Consider the following 15,792-nt stretch of genomic DNA (forward strand, 5'->3'; position numbering starts at 1 on the left):
GAACCCCCAACCTCACAATGCTTTACCACCCAGACTATTTTAGCTCACAGAATTTAAAGAACATTGGTTAAATGAATATTATTTCTGAGTAATCTTAATGGTTTTTCTTCCCTTTTTTGTTATTCTTCTTTTTCAAACATTTATAAAGCCTAATTGCGCAAGATATGGAAATATACATTTTTATTTTTAAATATGTCTCGTCTGGAACTATAGAGACATACAGTCACAAGGAATATAACTATATAGTCCTGGCCGATTTGCCACTTTCTGTTATAATTTGTGAAGTTTCTTAACGGCTCTTTTCACTTCTTTATTCCGTAAACTGTAAATCGGTGGGTTAAGCATTAGAATCACCATGACATATAAAATTGATACAGCCTTTGATGTGTTGAGAGAAGTATTCGAAGTAAATGCTGGCGAGAGAAAGATAAAGTAGGGTAATCACGGTGACGTGACAAGTTCAGGAGGCTTCGCGTTTTCCTTCTACTGAACGGATCTTCATGATGACCCCGATGATGGAGGAGGCAGTGAGACCAAAAGAGGGGAAACCCACAAGATTACCCCTATTACCCAGAAAGAAAGGCTGTAAGGCTAATAGCTCTTCAGTATTGTTGTTTCACACATAAGCAACTATTTAGCTTAAACTCCATAGTACAGACTGTTCTCAACTTGCATTGAGTCTGTGAATGTAGCTCATCTTCTCTTCAGCCTGTCATCCCCAGCAAACCCACCATATAGCCCCAAGTTCAAGTAAAGACAAAATAACAACACTTTAGCTTTCTCTCCCCCGATTGGAGGATTTTTGGCAATCCCAATGGGCAGGGAATGCAATTCATTGCCTGAAAACAAATTGGCCAAAAACGCACTAAGAAATTAGTCTGAATGGTTTTTGACCCACTTGCACACACGTCTGGTGTCTAGTGCTTAGTTAAATAAGATTTGGTCTTTTCTTCCATGTCATGCTAGTTTCACTGATCTTTTGAGTTTGCTCATCATTTCTTTATTCGCACCTTTTTTTTTTTTTTTGTCGCCTTGATACGCTTAATATTTTATAGTCCCTGTTGTTATTCTCCGTTTTCACACATTTATGAAACCTAAGAGCATGATATAGAAATATGCACTTTTAATTTGAAATATTTTTACTTTACATGGTATCACATTTGTTTACACAGTTCCGGCAGACTTCGTAAAGTTGTTACAAAAGGGGACTGAAGTGGTCGGCGGAGAAGGTAGGAAGACAGTGAGAAAGAGAGAGCGAGGGAATGAGAGTGTGTGGAGAGCAAGTGAGAGATTGAAATTTGTATGAATCCAAATCCACAAGTCTAATTGGAACCAATACAAACAAATGAAGAGCTCTGTGTTAATCTTGCAGGTGGGCATGATGGATGGCTGATTTAGGACGCTAATTGAGGGTATTAGGAGAGAAGGTTCCATGCTTCCCTGAATAAGTAGGGTTTTTTAGTGAGTGATTAAAATTACATTAAGAGAAAGTCTTACAGAACGAGGGTAGGGAATTCCAGATAAGTGATAACGGATGGGTGAAACCCTGAAAATGCAAGTAAGAAGAGGTAATAATGGTAGAAGTCATGGGATGAATGAAGAGGGTGGTTAGAAGAGTATATGGATATAAGAGAAGGGATATAGGTGGTATACAGCTGTTAAGAGCTCTGTATGTCAGGGTCAGGGGGTATAGAGAGCCATTGAAGTGACTAGTACAGTCTGTACCAGATTAAAAGGGGTTAGATGGGGGAATTCGTTTGACAACAATGTACAGAATGGAATTTGAACATTTGGATCTTAGAACTTGAACTTCAGAACATACATACTGTATAACCACTGTTAAGACTGATTTGTCACCATTTGTTGTACTCTACAAAGTCTTTTAACAGCTAGTTTCACTTCCTTATTACGCAAACTGTATAGGAGTGGGTTTAGCATTGGAATCACCATGACGTTTAAAAGGGACACAGCCTTAGATGTGGTGAGAGAAGTACGCGAAGGAGGCTGGAAGTACATACTGAAGAGTGAAAGATAAAGGAGGGTAATCACGGTGACGTGAGAGGAACAAGTTGAGAAGGCTTTGCGTTTTCCTTCAGCTGAACGGATCTTCATGATGACCACAACGATGGATATATATGAAGAGGCAGTGAGACCGAAGGAGGGGAAACCCACAAGAATCCCTTCAGTGAATATTAAAGCTTCTAGTTTGGAAATGTCCCCACAAGAGCACTGTAACAGAGGCATCAGGTCACAGAATATATGATTTATCTCATGACACTCACAGAAAGGGAGCTTGGAAACAATAACAATTACAGATGCTGGGGATAACATACCTATACACCATGTCATGGCTACGAGTAAAACACAGACCTTTTTATTGAGAATGACATAGTAATGTAGAGGGTGACAGATCGCCACATACCGGTCATACGACATGACAGTCAATAGAACATATTCAGTGCACACAAAGCCAATAAATAGGTATAATTGTAGCATACATCCCGAAAATGATATTGACCTCATGTCCAGGAATGAAAGCATCAACCTTGGTAATATAAGTGAGGTGCAGCAGATGTCCACAAAAGACAGATTACCCAGGAAGAAATACATTGGAGTATGCAGATGAGGAGCAATCAAGATGATGACAATCAAGAACATGTTCCCTGTCACACATAAGAGGTACGCAGTCAAGAACAAAAATAATAAAGTGATTTGTTGGTTTTCATATTCATAAAATCCCAGCAGAATAAACTCTTCTTCTAATGACCTGTTTATCAGAACCATTCTGTTAAAAAAAAAAAAAAAAAAACAAGAGAAATCCATTTATGGTCAACCCTAAGCAACAATAATAAAAAAGGAAAACCTAACCAGTAACATAATAAAGTGATCATGCCCATGTGCTATTTCAACCATCCGTGATCTTTCTGACATGGATGGCTGACCTTGGTGGAAGTGGTTGAAATTGAACTCTTCCTTATTTTAATTCAAAATGAAAGATAAAACATTTGAAATGGCGCACAAAACAACAAAGTAGGTACTCAGTACTGGAGAATATACAGAGAGGAGGAGGAGAAGACACTTTAATGACCAAGTTTCAAGTAGTATCCATAGTGTCCCCTGTGCTGCTAAATCATGTTTTATATTTATTATAGCTAGCTCATTAGCTCTTGACCATTGAACCTAATTATTTTGAGCATGTCTTTAATATTTTGCCACAATTTCCTTAATTTTGTTTGTGAATCATATAATGAAAAAAACTAAAGCTGCAACAAAGTGGTCACAGTGGAATTAAATGTTTTTTTGTTGCACATGACGATGTTAGATTTCAAGATATCTATGTTAATAAAAAATAACACTTAAATTACCAGCAAGCCCATATTAAATACATCTATAAAGTATTTTTCTGTTTAAAACAGCTTTTTGATGTAACTCAAAGCTTTGTGACATACAAAACATATATAAAAAAACTTAAAAATGCCTGCATTCACTTAAAGGTGCTGTTCCACCTACGTTGCTGAACGTAGGGATATAAATAGAATAACATTAATATTTTAGAGCTTCTTGATCCAAGGAGAAATCCGATTGCCTCTTGGAGTCAAGAAGGAATTTTTTTCCCCTAATGGCAGAATTCGAAGTAGCTTAATTAGGGTTTTTTTGCCTTTTTTTGGATCAAGAATAGGAAGGTTAGGTAGAAGGGTTGAACTTGATGGACTTAGGTCTTTTTTCAACCTTATGAACTATGTAACTATGTATGATGTATTGCATTTAAAAAAAAAGATTTCCTAGTATTTTTGAATGCCTTAACCGGAAATAATTATTTATTGATGTACATTTTGCCTTATTTTTTTACATTTTTTAAATTAGTTTTACAAATTCAAAGAGAAGAGAAAGACCAGTGCTATCATGTTTATACAATAGTGTGGATTTACAACACAATCTTGGCCTCGCTCTGAACTCATGTCCAAAAAAATAAATCATAGTGAGATCTCTTGTGCTTCCATTCCAGATAAATGGCTAAATGAGGCAAAAATAACAAAATAATTTTACAGAATTTAAAACGCAACTCAAACTACTTAACAGAACCATACGTCCTCTTAGGTCACCATCGGAAGTCAGTCCTCTTCTCTGTCTTATTCATATATTTCAGTAATATTTAATTGTAATCTAGCACAAAAATAGCATAAGTTGTTGTAACCTGAAATACAATGTCTGTGTTATTTTCATGCAATGTATCCTTCAGAGGAAGTAATGAAATGATACCCCTTCTACATTTTGTTTTAATGGAACAGCACCTTTAACATCACAATTAACAGATGTAAAAAATCTACATTTCTGTACTAACCTGCTCAGTGTAGAGGAAACTACACACAAGAGAAGAGATTTATCAATCCTGCTTTGTTCTTTTTAAGTACTTATAACCAACCTTTGGAGGATTAAAGAGAGAAATGTCACTCACTATTTCCCCAGTAGGAAACGATCCCCTGTGTTCTACTTAAAGACCTGTAGAAGGTCTCATGTAAATACCTGAAATTTGCAACCTTGCAACAAATTCACGAAAACCAATTCTATTAGCACCCTCAAAAAAAATAAAAAGCTTGAATGCAAATCTAAAAAAAACATGTGTGAAGATAATGGGGACTGTGTTATCCAGAATCACAGGCAACCCCTCCTGGAATGCTCCTCTGTTAACCATCCCATGAAAATGCAGAACTCACAGCTCCCGCAACCAGGGCCGGCCTTAGGGGTGTGCGACCTGTGCGACCGCACAGGGCGCCATGGTTGCAGGGGCGCCTGAACGGGACTTAGATTAAAGCATCGGTTTTTTTTTTGGTTTTTTTTTAAACTTTATTTAACATCATTGATGTTAAATAAAGTTTAAAAAAAAACAAACGATGCTTTAATCTAAGTCCCAGTCAGGGGCGCCGAGCGGTTGCTCGTGAAGTTCTCGGCAACCGCTCGGCGCCCCTTACTCTCCGTGACTCCGTCGCGGTGCCAGCATCTCATGTTGAGCGCCGGACTATACCGGCGCTCAACATGAAATGCCGGCAGAGCGAGAAGACGGATGCCTCCCGCTCTTACCGCAGGACTCCGGCAACAAGGTAAGTGGGGGGGGTAGTTTGAAGGGGCAGAGGGGGGGGTTGTTTGAAGGGGCAGAGGGGAGGGGTTGTTTGAAGGGGCAGAGGGGGGGTTGTTTGAAGGGGCAGAGGGGGGGGGGTTGTTTGAAGGGGCAGAGGGGGGGGTTGTTTGAAGGGGCAGAGGGGGGGGTAGTTTGAAGGGGCAGAGGGGAGGGGTAGTTTGAAGGGGTAGAGGGGAGGGGTAGTTTGAGAGGGGATAGTTTAAAGGGGCAGAGAGGGCGGGTAGTTTGAAGGGGCAGGGGGGGTAGTGAGGGGGGGCGCCAGAGGAGTAGTCCGCACAGGGCGCCACAACGCCTAAGGCCGGCTCTGCCCGCAACACATCCATGAGATGAAGCCCCACCTCGAGACCCATTTAGATGGAAAAAAAAAACATCTCTCCAATCCTCATTGCATCGCAAAAAGGCTAACCTGACTGGGACACAGCAGTCAACAATTGGAACAACTCCAAAAGCAAGGCCCAGAGAATAGCTCATGATTATCCTTCACCCTGCAGCCCTTCCTCCAACCATTAGCAGCCTGCAGCACTAGAAACTCATTGTGAGATCCCACACGCCACATACCTTAAATGAAAAGCTCGAACTTGACAATTTACCTGCCACTGACCCCGGAGAGAACCTAGACCCATCCCAAAATCACAACAGCTAGAACAACCCCTAGAGACGCTCTGCATCATCCTGGAAGCCAACTCGCTGAGCCATTCACCCCAGACCTTACCATAGAGCTGGCCTGGAACACAGATACCCGATGTCACTCTTCTAACCCAAGTCTCTATAGCTATGCTCTACATGGAAGCCTCACTGCGTCCGCCCAGCGTCCATAGATAAACCATTCTCTGTAACCTTCCACCCTTCGCTTTCTGGAATTGTTTAAACTCTGTGCTGCTCATTTTCTTTGTCAATCACTAGCGGCCGCCCTCGCCACTCTGAAGCACTCAGACCTGATTGACATGTCCAGCTGCAACTAATTTCCTGGATTACACAGCCTTTATAAACCTGCCCAGCCCTTCAGTCTGGGCCTTGACATTAATGTTTCTGGACTACCTGTTTTGATCCTGTACCTGATCTGTTCCTGTTCCTGAGTTGCGGCCTGCGCCCCACAAGTGGACTCCCAAGCCGAGTGTCCTGCAAGCAGACTCCCAAGCTGAGTATCCTGTAAGTGAGCAACCTGCCGTGTGCCCTGCAAGTGGGCTACCTGTCGTGTGCGCCCCATCCAGAGGGCTTCCTGCCGTGTGCGCCCCATCCAGAGGGCTTCCTGTCGTGTGCACCCCATCCAGAGGGCTTCCTGCCGTGTTCGCCCCATCCAGAGTGTTTATATTCTCTTCGGCAATACAAACCATAATATCACAATCAGTCTGTTGTTTGTTTCTTTCCGCCCGTCTGTAGTATCCCCTGCACCTGGGCTCCTGCCCTACTTGTGTACCCGGTCCGTGACATTCTCATTGCTCAGTCCTCATTCAACCCTCGGGAAATGTTTCCTACAATTCTGAAGGGGAACGCTGTCACCACAAAGAACATCTTCATGTTCACCTAACCATATTTCTGACAACATAACTCCGAAGAGGCTAGGTGCATGGTTCCTGTAGGAGTTTATGGGACCCAGGATTGGATATCTGGCATTTTTTTTATATCTGCAGGATAAGGCACGACTATCATTATATAAATATTTGCATGTTCTGATGTTTACAGAATTTTAAGAGAGATAACTGGAGAGTAATGAACATGCAGATCAGGGGGGACTAACTGGCCACCTGGCCAAATGTAAAAAGGGGCCGGTGGCCGATTGAGCCACACATTTATCATTACTGCTGCACCAGTGGAGGTTTGTGCCCCTCAGTACATGACAGGGTTAGGCCAATAACTGAATATGCATAGCTGCAAGCTGAGGGGATGTATCCAGCCAACGGCCGCACATACATAATCTAGTGGCCCATTGACCTTAAAGTCGCAGTGCTGCTTTTCTTTCCGCAGTTTGTCCCTGATGCACGTCCGGGGAACATTAAATAAAAGATCGCTATTCCTGTTGCTTACATATGATTTTTTTTTCCGCACAAATTTTGTTATTTTATCATCTTCTAGCCTCCCAACACATTCATGCTCTGATGCCTCTTCAAGCAATGCTGGTGATCATATTTTAACATAGGGCTTGAATTATCCAGAATATTGATAATTGGTGCTCCTATTTACTAAAGAAAATCTTATTGATATTCCAGGATATCTGAGTTGACTAAGTGGTCCAACTTTACTAATATGACAGAAATGTAAAGCTTTAATTATTTTTAATTTTCAAAAAAATAACATTTCTAAAATGACAATTTTTAAATATAGAACCAAATGTAGATAGCAATACTGTCACACCTTAAGAAGTGTAGGTTATCAAATATAGAAAGTCATGTGATACAGTTATGGAAACGTTTTACAATGGGTCACGAGCAAATCATTTCCGAACAATACATCAGAAATACCAATAAAAATGAAAAAAAAAATTTTTTATAAAGTTGTAAAAAATGTAATAAAGAAACACACACTCCCAAACCTTGTTGGACTTTTGTATTTAATCAAGGATCTGAGTAACTCCAATAAATAACTGCTGACTTGGCATTTCTTTTTTTGCACATGCAATTTATTTAAGGAGAGCCTAGGTAGAATTTTTGGGCATCTAATTTTACTTCTTATTGCAAAGACTGTACAGATAGCAGCTTATAAAAAGCTAATTTCACTTCTTTGTTCCTCAGACTGTAAAGAACTGGGTTTAGTATTGGGATTACCAAAACATTTAGAAGAGATATGACCTTAGTGCTGTGGTGGACGCTACCAGATGTAGGCTGGAAATAGACACAGAAGAGCGAAAGATAGAGCAGGGTGATCACCGTGACGTGAGAGGAGCAGGTAGAGAAGGCTTTCCATCGTCCTTTTGTTGAGCGAATTCTCATTATGACCGAGATGATGGAAAAGTACGAGGATACCGTGAGACCAAAGGCTGGGAAGGCTAGTATGATTCCTTCAAAAAGTATAGTAAGTTCTACTTTTAAATTGTCTCCGCAGGAGCACTGAAGCAAAGGTATCAGATCACAAAAAATATGATTGATCTCATGAGACTTGCAAAAAGGTAAAGCAGACAGCAAAATAATAACAGCTGCCGGGTCTAACATGCTAATAATCCATGCCATGGCTAGTAGTAGAGCACAGAGCTTTCTATTAAGAATAAAATAGTAATGAAGAGGGTGACAGACGGCCACGTACCGGTCATAGGACATGACCGTCAACAGGAGATACTCCGTACTCTCAAAGCCAATAAAGAGATAGGCTTGCAGCATGCACTCCAAGAAAGATATTGACCTTATGTTCTGGAATGTCAGTAGAAATCTTGGGAAAATCAGGGAGGTGAAACAGATGTCCACAAAAGACAAATTGGACAGTAATAAGTACATCGGGGTATGGAGGCGAGAGTCAGCGATAATTAATACGATCAGGAACGTGTTCCATGACAGACAGATGACATACGAAGCCATGAAAAAGAAGAACATGAGAGTCTGCAAGTGTACATACTCAAAAAATCCGAGCAGGATAAACCCTCCTTTAAATGTCTGGTTTACTTGCGCCATTCTGCTCTATGTTAAAATAAGAAAAACAAAGATTAATTTATATTAAACATATTAACTTTGTAATGCATTAGCAGTGGTTAAAAAGAAAGCCTTAAGTAAGCATTGATTCATTCTTTCAGTATTTATATACAAAAAAAAATGCAGCAATGCAGAAATTACTCTAAAGGCATATTTTTCATTTTTTTATAAGGATGTATAGAATTAGGAAAAAAAGGTTATTTCCAAAAGAAGTACAGAAACTTATTTTTTCAAGTTAATTTTATGGTTAAACATCATTCTGCTAAGACAGGCAACTTCCCCTTTAACATCATTCTTTATTGTGTACTTTTTAGTATATTATCAATGTTGTGCTTTGATAAGCATTCCTTTCATAAACCAACTTAGATACTTTTCCCTACCAAAAATTACTCTTAGACTTACAGAAAAAAAAATAACATTTTACATTCATATTATATACAACAAGGCTCTCAGTGAGAGAGAGAGGGGAGAACAGAGGAGTGGGTACTCACTGGATACAAATGAGGATGAAAGTAGAATATCAGCCAGGATAACAGTCAAAGCAGTTCTTTTCATTATTTCTGAAAACACCGACCAGTTTTGGCGTGAACAAACGCCTCTGTTTCCCACCGAGAGCCTTTTTGTATATTCATTCTTGCTACCTACAGAGTGGAGTCCACGTTATAAGCAGCTCCGGTGAGTCTTTGCTATACACATTCATATTATATACACATGGAATTATTACTTGTTGTTTTTTACACACGTAAAGAAAGCAAGTACTTCAAACTCTTGATGTAACTAATGAACAGGTGATGACATCATCAGGACAAGTATTTGAATGTGCCAGCACTTGACGGTAACTCAAAGGCAACTTGATCAAACTCAACAGGAGTCTCATAACATCCATTTTGACAACGCTCAATACTCAAATGTTATTTTGTTCAATTGGCTGCCTTTCAAATTGTCTCAGTTGAGCGTTTTTGAGGGAGGTCCCTTGTGATCTCTACGACTTGACTGGCAATGAGATCTTTAGTCATCAGACCTACCCATCGCTGAAGTTCATGAAAGCCTAAAAGAAGATATTTTTTGCCAATTAATGTAGGTTACAATATGGTTTTTGCTTTTCTACCAAGATCCGTGAGGTGGATTTGTTTCAATAATGCTGCTTTCAGTGAGATACAATTAATTGAATACGGAAAAACCAGGAATAAAACAAATAAGAAAGAAAACATATGTTCTGTAACGGTCACCAACATCATAAATAAACTGGACAAAAATAGATTAACTAAAACGCAAGAAACAAAGAATAAGATGAGCTGAATGGTTCTTACTTGTCATCAGATCCTATGTTTCAATGTTTTTGTTAATTGATTGGGTTTTTTTTTGATCTCCTTCATTTGTGAGGCTAGTAACCAGTGTCAACATATTTTTCTCATTTACTCGTACACTTTCTATCATGAGAATATGGTAAAATTATGCATTTTTTCTGTACCGATAAATTAATAGGTATTTTTAAAGTTAGCACCAACATTGTAAATGTTATTTAATAAATATTAAACATGGGATAGACATATGGCTCCTGAATCTAAGACGAGACCAGCGACTGTTTTTTTTTTTTGAGTCTTTACAGCAGGAGAAATTTAAATAACATTGTAAATTCTGCCTGAAAATGTTTTTTCCAAGCATATATTTCTCTATATAATAACCTCATAATCCAATACAAACACATATTTCATTACAATTATTCCTGTAGCTCAGATTAGAAATAAGTAGAGAAATATGTCTGTAAAGCGGTGATTTTGTAAATACTGACCTTTCCAGTAGAAACCAATGGACATAAAACAAAATACAATGAATATCCTGGTGAGTTGTATATAAACACTAGATACTAACCCCTGGAGAAATAAATAAGAAATAATAAGCACCCAGCCTTTTTGGCTGCATGACATATCCCATGCGTTTTACTTAATTGAGTCCTAAAGGGCAGATTCTAACTCAAAATTCTATTCTGTTTCTGTAATATTTTGTTGATGATGATATTTATTTATAATATGTAAATTATGAACCGATCAGCGTTTTTCTACTGCTGGGTGCGTATGAAAAAAACAAGAAAAAAGTATTTACTTTTTGCTTTTTCTATGATATATTTAAGGAGTTATTTGTTTAAAATTTGGATTAGTTTTTAATTATTAATATAAACATTGATTTCAAAGATATTTGACCTTTCCAGGGTTTCTATGTTGTGTTGTATTTAAAATAGATTTTTAAAATCTATACATTTTGTAACATTTTAATGCATAAAAACCTATCCATGGATGCCACAGAGTAGCGCCATTTAAGTCAAATATGTTTGCTTTAGGACTTCTATGTGTCAAAAAATGTAAAGTCCAACTGGCAAATTCACTCACGCAATGTGTATTGGTGGCTCCCAGTGTTTGGAAGCTGTACTGGATCCTTCATAGACTTGAATGGGCCATGTTCAAGTCTGTGGACACCATTCAAGTCTATAGTTTAAGCAAAACAGCTTCCTAGGCCTGGACTGGCCATTTGGCACACTAGGCATATCACTCCAGACGCACCCAATCAGCATCGTGCGGCCATATAACATCCAGTGATTGGTTGTGTTTATGGCATTACATCATAAGGCCATCAGGTTGCCTCACTATCCTGTGTCCTGCCATGACATCCATCCTTGCCTGCAGCCAATAGCCATCTGTTGTCATTGAGTAAAGAGGGATTCATTTGTTTTTTTTGAGGGGGTTTGAAGTTTCTTCTTTTTTTATGTTTGGTTTTCTTAGGGTCAACAATTGAGGACTTAGGGTTTTGTGGATTATTATCATTGAATAGGGAGTTTTTTTCACTATATGTGGAAATACAAAAAACAAAAACTGTCTGCGCTTCTTACCCTAATAAAGTTGGCAACAAATATATAGACATAATATAAATGAGAGGTTTTGGTTCTATGAATTGGCCAAAGCATAATTAAGCTCACCCGCCACATCAAGACACACTCTCAATAGGGTGAGAACCTACTCTCACCTCCTACGTAGTGGACACACAAAGCAGTTTATACGGCTACCAAAACCTTATTAATGTGTTTTAATAGTTTTTGTTTTTTGTATACATTGTACAGCCAATACACTGTTTCTTGCTGCATGCTTACACCTGTTTGGTAGGCCTCGTATTACACATTTGTATTATTTGAGCCTGTGACTAGCTTAGCGCACCGACATTTTTTCTTTTCCCTGTTTATATATTATAGTGCCTGGTTTTGAAGAATAATAGATCTGATAGAAAGATAAAGACAAGTAACTTGTCTACAAATTACAGGTTTGGCTCGTAGCATTAATGGCCATCTGTATTAATCAACTAAACTCTCCTCAGGAACAGGGAAAATGTCTGCCGCAGTCCCTGTAATCACTACAGCGGTCACTACAGCTTCTTCAATCCACCCCACAACAGCACATTTTCTGCACTAAAATATACTATTTATTAACTCGCAGTATTGTATATGAGTAATGAGCATCAATGTCAGCCTCTGCTAAGCTGTCACTGTCTCACACTCCAACTCCCATCAGTCTGTAACTGACGAGTCAAAATGGCCCCCTTACACTTCCATATCTAATGCTTGTCCCTCCCCTTGTAAATGCTGATTGGCCAGAGTGACAAAAATGTAAGGAGAAACTCCCACAGGTTGTTGGACACGTCAATCACAGCCATAACAATCAATGAAACCTCCCCCTGTTTTTTGGCTACTTCTACCCATCAGTCATTGACAGTCATACCACACACAGTCCCGCCCACTTTACCCCATCAAGGAGCACCCAAACGGCTTGCAATGGCGCCAAAACACCTTGTAATGGCAGCTACATGTGGTGATATCAGAAGTAGGTTATAGGACTAGGCGCAGGCAGTAATAACATCACAGAATATACATTGTGAAAATCCAACTGTCTTGATCACCTGTTTCATTTTTATTCATAAAAGTTTTTGAAAACTTTTTTTTACTTCTTTATTCCGCAGACTGTAAAGGACTGGGTTTAGTATCGGGATTACCATGACGTTCAATAGAGACACAGTCTTAGAGCTCTGAAGAGTATTACTAGAAGCAGGTGGGAAATAAACACATATTAGGGTCAAATATAGCAAGGTGATCACCGTGACGTGGGAGGAGCAGGTGGAGAAGGCTTTGCGTCTTCCTTCTGTTGAAGTTATCTTCATGATGACAGAGATGATGGATATGTATGAGGACACCGTGAGTCCAAAACAGGAGAAACCAAAAAATATGCCTTCTATAAGTATAGTAAGTTCAACTTTGAAAGTGTCTCCGCAGGAGCACTGGAGCAGGGGCACCAGATCACAAAAAATATGATTGATCTCATGGGACGCGCAGAAAGACAACGTGGACAGCAAAATAATAACAACTGCTGGATCCAACATACCAATAATCCACGTCGTAGCTACTAGTAGAGCACAGACCTTTTTATTGAGGATGATGTAGTAATGCAGAGGGTGACAGATGGCCACGTACCGGTCATACGACATGACCGTCAAAAAGAAACATTCTGTACTCTCGAAGCCAATAAACAGGTAGACTTGCAGCATACACTCAAAAAAGGATATTGACTTCATGCGCAGGAATGTCAGTAGAAATCTTGGGAAAATAAGGGAGGTAATACAGATGTCCGCAACGGATAAATTGGACAGTAATAAGTACATCGGGGTATGGAGGCGAGAATCAGTAATAATTAATATGATCAGGAGCATGTTTCCTAGTAGACAGAGGAGATACACAGTCAGGAACATGAGGAACAAAAGAGTTTGCACATGTATGTATTCATTAAATCCCAACAGGATGAATTCTTTAATTGTCTGGTTTTCTGGCACCATTCTGTTTCATCTACAAAAACTATAGCTAAGAAGCAAAAATTAGTTTTATAGATATTAGTAACATTTTAATTGAGATTTGCCAAACACCATAACAATTATACTTATTGAAAATTTTGACAGTTTTGAACTTAATAAATCAAGATATCAGCTTTTATATTCTTAATTATAACATAAATATTCTGGATAAAAGTTAATACAAATTATTATGGAATTATTTCTCTTTAATCACAAAGTACAAAATACTCTAAAATACAAAAAGTACTCTATGTGGCAATCATCAACAAAAAAATGTTTTTTATTCAGTTTTGTTGCGATGGACCTCCTATATCTGAAGTCTGGAGGGTACCACACTGAGCTGATTCTTTATGGCAATGCTAATGAAGTCCTGTCCTCCATAGGCTTTCATCAGTCAGAGTGTCAGGCTGAGTGATTAAGACTGAGCCATTCTGCTGCTTACCACAGGCAGTATGATTTGGAGTTGGGGCATTTATCTAAAATCAGCTAAAGTAACAGAGTGAGAACTCATACGAGTGGCTAATATGCAGCTGCCTGAAAACATGATTTTATGCAAAAAACACAACTGTTTTAAAACTGAAAATATCAAAATTTCTGAAACATTTATTCTTAATGCTTAGAGCTTAATTTAAAAAAATTACATTCAGAGGGCAGGATAATATGAGATTAATAGTGTTGACATGTTGGGCAACAGTGAGACAAATAGCCATGTAATTAATCTATAGCATATATATATATATATATATATATATATGTGAAATAAAATGCACAATTTTATAATATATTTATATAATATATTTTGTATGTGATTATTGTTATAATGTAATATATTTTATAATATCTAAATATGCATGCATAAATATATGTATATGGTATTGGTATATGGGGGGTCTACCATCAAGCTGGTGATTTGTGGTTGTTGGTGTGGTGAAGTTTTGGGGTTCATTTATGCAGGGGGTGTCCTGTGCCATTCTTTAAAGGGGACATTTTGGGAAGATGAGAGTTTGGTATTTGTTGTGGGTTTCCTACGGGATGGTCTGCAGCATGGGTCCTTGGCAGTCCTCGATGTCATGGAAAAAACCCATGACTTCTGATAACATGAAGTCACAGAGAAACTGTTATAGTTAGAACTGGGAGGAATACGTGTTTCTTGAACCTGTGGTACCAGGTCTCTGATTTACACAACTTGGAAACGGGAAAACGAGTCGAGAGGAAAAATGAAAATCCTACATATATTAAAGCGGAATTTATTTTTGATTCTCAATTAGATATAGGATAGAGAGAAGATTCTCATAAACTATTGTTCATACAAATTTTAAGCTCGGGGTCTTATGTTGCTTCCTAGCCTCATAGTAGGTTTATTATCTTAAATTGAAATGTTGCATAATAAATGTTAGATTTAATGCATAATTGACTAGAGGTCAATGGTTCCTTTACTGTTACAGTGTAAAAGCAAATATGCTTATAAACGTATCTTTAAAAAAATGCAAATTTGAATAAACTGACCTGTCCTGGAGATGGAAGCAGATAGTAACAGCTGAAATGTTATTACCGGTTCGTTCCTTATAAATGCTTTCTCTCAACCCTTAGAGAATGGAGTACCCAGTGTGTTGATCTGTCTTGGTGTCCCATGTGTAATAACTAATCAGATCCTTCAAGATTTTTTCCTAATATTTAAAATTTGACTCGTTACAGCAGATCGGCGCCGCTACATTCAATATGGAGAATAGAATCGCTCCGGCTTTTTCAAACCCATGAAGTGCCAGGCACGTAAATTGTCACGAATTGCAAGCATTTCATTAATTGTCATCAAGCTGTTAATGGGCATGACCAAGAGAGTCTTTATTCAGTGCTTTCCTCTTCACAACAACTACCTGTTACCTGTCTGCCATTATATCCTGTTCCAGGTCACATGACAAGAAATAAGATGAACAAACACATTATCTAGTTAATGAAAAGTTTTATATACCAACTAATAATATTACCGCTGTCGCATAAAAATGCCATCTCATCACAGTAATTATATAAATATTTTTAGTTCAATAATTTGAATCTCTTTAACCCATGCATTGATGTTGACTGGCCAAAAAACAGAATCACTCCTGGTATTGGGAGGCTAGATACAGACTTCCATGGAGTAAACTGATCTTTTAC

The sequence above is a fragment of the Spea bombifrons genome, chromosome 11 (genome assembly GCF_027358695.1).
Source record: "Spea bombifrons isolate aSpeBom1 chromosome 11, aSpeBom1.2.pri, whole genome shotgun sequence".
In the NCBI taxonomy this organism is placed as follows: Eukaryota; Metazoa; Chordata; class Amphibia; order Anura; family Pelobatidae; genus Spea; species Spea bombifrons.